This window comes from Vulpes vulpes, chromosome 12 (assembly GCF_048418805.1).
Source record: "Vulpes vulpes isolate BD-2025 chromosome 12, VulVul3, whole genome shotgun sequence".
Lineage (NCBI taxonomy): Eukaryota > Metazoa > Chordata > Mammalia > Carnivora > Canidae > Vulpes > Vulpes vulpes.
In genome coordinates this window covers 1,493,191-1,500,863 of record NC_132791.1, presented here as the reverse complement: position 1 = coordinate 1,500,863, position 7,673 = coordinate 1,493,191, and the positions used below count along the sequence as shown (strand labels likewise).

The following is a 7,673-nucleotide window of genomic DNA, read 5'->3' as shown; positions in this document are numbered from 1 at the left end:
CCTAAGGGATGAGAGCAGGAAGAGTGTCTTTTGTTATGTTAATAGAGCGACATCAGGAAAGCACCTACAGATGGGGGTGGTTAGCACTGGAACCTACCAAGTGATTAGGGGGTTGGAATTTCCCTCCCACCCACCCCCAACCTCCACTCCCCCCATTGCCAGAAAAGCCACAAGAAGCTAGACAGACTTACAGGTTTCAGAAGGGGTGTGGCCTTACGGATACCTTGATTTCGGATTTTAGCCTCCAAAATGATGACAGGAAAAATGTCTGTTGTTTCTAGCCCCGCAGATGGTAGCACTTTGTTATGGCAGCCCTAGCAGACTAACACAGAGGCTTCCTAGAGCAAGTGACATTTGAATACATTTTGTATTTCCAACCAGAAACATGGGATTTATTGGCTCAACAGATGTGGGCCAGAAGGACTTTTTTCTTTACTTTGTCTAGTATTTACAAGCCTGCATATTTCACCTAGGCATTTCTGATGCCCAGCTTACCTTTGTTAAAAAAAAACAAAAATTCAACCAAGTAAATGTGAAGATCTAATTGGCTTTATTAAGCGAGTCATGAATTAGGTAGCATCACATACAGCACGTAGAGGGATGCTCTGGGGAGTTGTACAAAATGGAAGGCTTCAAAAGATGCTTGAGTGGGTCAAGGAAATTATCAGCAAAAGAACAAAAAGTGGGGGGGATGGTTTCAGGCCAGGGCATCTTTCTTTTGGGGGACAGGGAATGACAAGGTGTTCATCACCCAGATGACCTCACTAGTGCTGATCTGGAAAATTGGGGTTGGCTGTTGAAAGGTCACATTCCTGGGATAGGTTTAACACTGTAATTAAGTCTTGATTTGCTCTCATGGGGGGCAAATGACTTCATTTCAGGCTTGTCGGTTCTTCTGGAACACCTTAAAAGATGAAATGGCCATACACCACCATGGGCTCGGGCTAAGTCGAGGTGTAAGGAATGTGTTTTCCCAAGTTGTCCCGCTGCCTAGCACTCACATGCCAGGTCCTCATCACTCTTTACTTTCTCTACCTGGTGTCGATGGCATAATAAATTCATGAATAGGTTCTAAGATATTAGCCAAAAAAAGAGTTCCGACAAGAAGTCTCTGCAAATCTCCCCTGGAGCCCCAGTGAATGGCACTGATTGTCACCTGCCCTCCAGAGCCCTGGCCACTTGCCTGTGTCAGTAGCAATGGGGGTATGAAAACTCTCCCTCTATCTTTAATTAAATCACCACTCTGCAGACATTCCCTTGGTCTGAACTTATTACCATACCTGGATCTTTTACCCTTGCTGCTGAATTCCGATGTGATGGATCTCAAGTCCCCCACGCGTTCCACAATTTGCTCTTTAAGTGAAAACGTTTACATTTTGATTGCCTAATGTGTTTCTATCATTTTCCATCCAGCAGGATGTCAGGGCCCTGTACAGTACTCAGTAAAGTAAACCAGTCTAGACTGCGAGTCCTTCATCAAGACAAAGCTCAGGTCAAACCCAATGCATCCCGGGCAGTAGGATGTGAATATTCAGCATCACATGAACGTCCTCACTCACCAGGGGAACCAAGTCAGAAAGATCTGGATCTGAGTTTCGGCTTCACTACATATTAGCCATTTGGGCAAATTACTTGACCTCCCTAAACTTACGTATACTATGAACGTAAATATCATCCGTCATGAAGGATGCTAATGGCGATTAAAAGAGATAAGCCCGTGTACAGCGTTTCGCACAATGCCTGGATGTAACGAACACACTTTAAAGTCGGCTGCTGTTGTAACTGTGATTGTTAACAATTTCTCTGCTGTTTTTATTGTTCCTCCATCATGATGCTCCAAACAGGGCTCCAAATCTTCAATTAAATCAAATATGGGATCACCTCATTACAAAATTTAAGAAAAAATTAGAGTAAGGCTACAATGGAGAAGGGGGAAATTGCCTATCATGTTATATCTGAATTTGTGTCATCGTGATACGTGTTTTTTATATGGTTTCTCTGCAGTGCATTTACTCTGTGGAAAAACTAAGCCTGTTTGACACCAGCTGGCAGATCAAATATCACAGAAGAGCCCTCCCTGGCCAGGGGGCATTTGGAGAAGCCCGGAGCTGTGTGCATGGAGCTATGAGCAATGAGTTTAGCCAAAGATCATAAAGAAGGACCACGCTGGAGGGAGGATACAAGACAATGTGATAGACAGACTTCATTTGGGATGTCACCTTAGGCTGATGGAGATGTAAAGGGATGGGACCTCTGAATAATAATAATCATATTGACAGATACTCTCCCCCTGGGAATCTGGGCAGTCTATGTTCTCAGTAAGTTGGAAAGCACTGTTTTTCTCACTTTCTTCTACAGTTGAAACTTTTTTTTTTTAAAGATTTTATTTATTCACTCATGAGAGACACAGAGAGATAGAGAGAGAGGCAGAGACACAGGCAGAGGGAGAAGCAGGCTCCGTGCAGGGAGCCCAATGTGGGACTCGATCCTGGGTCTCCAGGATCACACGCCCTGGACTGAAGGTGACGCCAGACTGCTGAGCCACCCGGGCTGCCCTACAGTTGAAACTTTCCACCAGAAGACCCCACGCACTCCATCAATGCGAAAGATGAGGCCCTATTAATGCCTTGAAGAGTCTTAAATATGAACAGACCAAAACTGATGCAGGGTAGAGTCGTCTGTCTTGCATCCACTACGAACCACATAATCTGCCTCAGGAACAGTTTATTTCATGTCATTCCTCTGATCAACCAGCTTCAAGGGTTCCCTGTAACTGAAAGAGCAACGTCTAAATTCCTAAGGTGTCTGCTTGCTCCCCAGGGGAAGACAAGTGTATAAGAAAAAGAAGCAGTAACCAGCAGAACCTAAATGTCGTGTTTCCTATGTTGGTGAAACACACCCCTGCCCGACCAGTTACCATGGTCAACGTCCTGGCTGTTGTCTTGACTCACATTTCCTTCTCCTTATACACCCCTTCCATCAAATAATCAATCAATCAATATCAGTCACTAAGCTCTTAATGTAATTTCCCAATGACCCCTGAACTCATCCACTTTTCTGATTCCCTGCACTACCACTATTGTCCAGGTCTGGATCATAGCATGAGCCATAATCACTTGCCCAGGACTGTCTCATTTCTCCTCCTACAACCATCGATTCATTTCAATGTGGGAAAAACCTCTGATTTGTGCGTGTGTGCACAGTGGGTAAGTGGTGGGGAGGAAGGTAGCCGCCATGAGGAAGAAAGGACGGCTGGAGAAGAGGCAACCCATCATAACATGCCACTTTACTGAGGGATTATCATACGTCAGCTACTGTGCTAACTGCTGTCGGCCCAGTACCTCGTTAAGTTCTCCCCAAGTCCCATGAGGTGGAAAGCGGAGGCTTGGAGGATATGATCAATTCAAAGTGGCTGTACCTTCTTCATTGCCCCTTCAGTTGAGAAATGGAGTTGGATTCTCCTCCCCTTGAATCGAGGCTGCCTTAGTAACTTGCTGAACCAGGAGAAGGCAGCAGAAATGGTGTCTGGAACTTCTGAGGCTGTGTCATGAGAAGCTTTTCTTGGAATTCCCTCTCTGTAAAATCATGGAGAAGCTGTGTAAAAAGTCCATCACCATGGAGCTGTCATGCTCTGAGAAGCCCAGACCAAGGTTACAGGTCCTGGAGCCTGGATGTCATGGGAAGCAGATGCAGGCTGAACAGCAATGGAGCACCAGGCATGTGAGTGGAGAAGTCATCTTAGCAGTGAATCCTCCACATGGATCCAAGATCCATGCCCAGCGGAGTCCTGAATTCTTGATTCACTAAGTTGTAATCCAAATATCATGGTCATTACAAACTACTCAGTTTTGAGATCGGCTTTCATGCCAGAGGAAATAACCTGAACGGAGAGGTTAACTCACCCGGTCGGTCATAGAGAAGATGCTAGAACTGAGTCTCAAATCCAAGTGGTCTGACTCCAGAGCCTGCTCTCTTCACCACAAGGCCACACTGTTTCCTTAAGTGGGGAACGTTGGATGATAGGCCCGAGAAAGTCAAGAGCTTCCGGAGAACAAGGCTTCAGTGCCCAGGGTGAGAACGGGAGTTTGTATGTGTATCCATCACATTAGAAATACCTTTTCTGATGTAGTATGATGCTAAAAAAAAAAAAAAAAAAAAAAAAAAAAAAAAAAAAAAAATCAAGAGTAGGCCATATTACCTCCATTTCACAAAAATAGAAAAACATTTTTCAGAATAACCTGCCCAAATCCAACATCCAGAAGTCACCAAGCTGGGTTTTTAGCAGATCAGCATCCAAAGCCATCGTGACCACTGTGCTGGGAGACCTGCTGAGTGACCTCCGGGAGCAGGTCCCTGCGCTGGATTCCCCAGGAAGGAGACACCCAGGCTTCAGCCCCAGGTAGGCGCTGAGCATGCCAAGGTCAGTAGTGATTTATTCCACTCTGACATCAGAAGACAAAAACTTTTAATTAAAAGAAGAGAGGAAAAATTGCCAGAGCCCGAGCAGGGAGTCCACACCATCTGACAGTTTCAATTTTCACTTACAGCTTACTTTCACCGATTGATATCCTTCTCCTGCCTGCTGGAGAGAACCACTGGCTCCCATAAATCACCTTCCAAAGTCACAGACGACTGCCATGTTAACTCCTGCCTCAACAGCGCCTTCGCCAACGATGATACCAGCTATATTCCACTGATCGCTCCCCGACTCTCAGAATCTATGCAAAAGTGCTTGCACCTATGATCCCATTTTAAGTCCCACAAAACCCCATAAGGTAGGGATATTGGTACTTATAGTTTAAAGATGCCTGCATGGAGTCTTAGGAACGTAGCCTGACTTGCCCAAGGTAAGGCGGCCAATATGTGTCAGAGTTAAAAATTCTCCGGAGTCTGAACTCAAACTCGTACCTCACAGATTCACTGTCCTTGTTGGCACAGAGATCATGATCCATGCTTTTCAGTTTCACACCTTTTTTTTTTTTTTAAGTTGGAGATGCCCAATGATCCTAATAATTATGTGCGTGAACATTATCACCCCCTCTTTCTAGAGCCTGAAAAGAGACGAATTCAGAACCATTCTGCCCATCAAATGATGGCAGGCACAGCTCATGTTTGTGCCATGCCTGCTCCGAGCCAGGCATTGTTTAACTACTTTAAATATATTACTTAATTTTCACAAGACAATATAATGGTGATAGTAAGTCTTACCATTATTATTCCCATTTTAAAGACGATGGGCTTGAAACCCAGAAGATTGACATCGCTGAAATCACACAACTATTAAAGAGAAGCTCAAACATAAGACCCATTTCCTCTGCCTCTTAGCCTAGAATCTTTTTCCACTGCACTGACCACATCTTATTACATATCTGTCCTTTCCTTAAAGGAATGGAATAATGTGGGTATGTTCTTTTTTGGCCGAGCCACTGCAGATTTGATAGCGAAGCACTGGGATTTGGGGTATTTTAATTAAGAAAAGTGCATATCTGGGCAAAATTTAATGAAGCGGTTACTTTTAAGGATGGCACTTGCATGACCCCGATCATGGGAGTGAAATCATGGGAGTCTTAGATTTTGCACAGTCCCTCCGCCTCCACCCCCGTGCCAGGAGCCTCACTCCCTTCACCCCAGTCCTGGCTTTGGAGCACACGAGTACTGGTCTCAGGGGTGTTGTGGGAGATGTCCTTTGGGACCAGGATGGAAGATAGCATTAAACATATCAATTTACCATTTCTTAGCACCAAAGCATGCGCAACACTACAGGGGACCCTCGGGAGGTGCCTTTCCTTTGGCCGCTAGTTAATGGAGTGTCTCCACTTTCCCCAACACCCCTGACACAGATAGAAACCTGGTTCTTCTCCTGGGGCGAGAGGTGAGGAAGTCCTCTGCGGACTCACCCCTGATCACCGCGCGCGTGAGCGCTGGCATGGAGGCGGGTATTGCTGAGCGTGGGGAGAAGAGCCTGCCCCGTGTTACGTTCTTGGATTGCTAACATCAGAAATCAATGCTAGCTTAAGAAGAAAATGAAAATAAATAAATAAATAAATAAAAATAACCTGGAAACTATGGATCTGATCCCTGGTCTTGAAAAGGGGCAGGGGCCGCTCCAGGAATCTAGGGAGAGGGGACAAAAGGACCGTCCATTCAGAGCAAGGCCACAGAGACAAGTGAGCTCCAGCCATTTATGCAGCTTGTGCCACCCTGGGTCAGTTCGGATTTCCAGGGAGACTGTCCGATTGGCCTCGCAGGTCATGGGGCCACCCTCCGGCTGGGAGAAGGCGCACAGGATGGGACGGGGTCACTTTCAAAAAAGGAAATCAGATGCTCTCGTCCCCAGGACGATTGGAGACAGGCAAGTGTGACAGCTGTTTGCTGCAAAACAACACCAAACAGAGCAAAAACCGAGAAGCGGCTCTCTTCATTTCCCAGGGCTGCTGATCTAACCACAATAAGCCAGGGGGCTTGCTGACAACAGACGTTTATTCTCTCATATTTCTGGGGGCCGGGGGTCTGAACTCCAGGCATCGGGAGGGCCATGCTCCCTCTGAAGCCTGTAGGGAAAACTCTGCTCGACTCTTCCTAGCTTCTGGAGGTTGGCGGCAACTCTTGGTGTCCCTTACGTCGTAGCTTCATGCACCAAGCAATCTCTGCCTCCACTGTCACGTGGCCTTCTTCCCGGTGACCGTGTCTCCTCTCTCTTTATAAGGACACTGGCCAGCTGGATTGGGGACCCACTCTGATCCGCTATGACCTCATCTCAACTCGATTTACATCTGCAAAGACCCTATTTCTAAATAAGGTCGCGTTTACCGGTAGTGGGAGTTAGGGCTTCCAACACAGGTCTCCCACGGGGAGAGGTGGGACTGACGGAACTGCCCAAGCATCCAAGCATGGAAGGACACAAAACCTTGACAAACAGCTACATGAGTGAGGCGACCAGAGGCAGGTAGCATGGGATGAAGCCAGGGAGGCGGTAAAGCAACCTTGGTTGCATCGTGGTGATGGACGCAAGGAAACCCAGCGGAGAGAGGGGTGGCCCAGTGGCCCGCAGTCCCCGTGAGCACTGATACAGGCTGGTCTGGGAGCGGCCGAGACACACAGCTCCTTCCATTTCTCCTCTAAGTGGCTTCTGGGACGATCCCAACATGAAGATGAGCACCTTTTGGGAGCAGCTCCCATTCCAGGAAGCCTGTAGGACCTCCCGGGCCTCCATCTAATCCCTCCAGCTTCTGTCCTCTGCTTCCTCTTCTTTAAATGTCCTTTACAACTCCCCACCTGTCCCCATTAACATGCATCCCTCTTCCATCTCCTTACCGTTAACCTGATTTTCCTGAGGAACTCTCTTTAGTCTGCTCACATTAACCTTAAAAGTAACATGGATTGTCCTTTTTCTAATCTAATCTCCCTGGCCATCCATTCAGCCTCCTCCTCCCGGGGGTTCCACTCATCACATCTCTTTGAAATGTACTTGGGAGAAGTGGATGTCACAAGGCAGGAAGAGCCAAGGAGAAAGACCCCGGATGCACACAGCCAATCAGCTTTTCTTTTGTTCACGCAGAGGGGAGGCTGGTTGAGAGCAAGATTCGGTGCTCAGCGCCTGCAGGCTGCGGAGGGGAGGAAAGTCACATCCACGCAGGGATCTTAAAAATATCATAGCGAGGCGCCCATCAAAC

General features: G+C 47.0%; 1 long non-coding RNA gene across 2 annotated transcripts; it reads right to left on the bottom strand.

Moving 5' to 3' along the window:
* Window positions 1-528: 528 nt before the first annotated feature.
* Window positions 529-7,466, bottom strand: LOC140594861 (uncharacterized). Of its 2 annotated transcripts, XR_011996163.1 has the most exons (3): window positions 7,315-7,436; window positions 3,419-4,136; window positions 529-2,773 (listed from the first exon to the last, which is right to left on the bottom strand). It is a non-coding gene; the product is annotated as an uncharacterized lncRNA (long non-coding RNA). The 2 variants fall into 2 exon arrangements; XR_011996162.1 differs by having other exon boundaries at window positions 529-4,136; window positions 7,315-7,466.
* Between the last annotated feature and the right edge of the window lie 207 nt (window positions 7,467-7,673).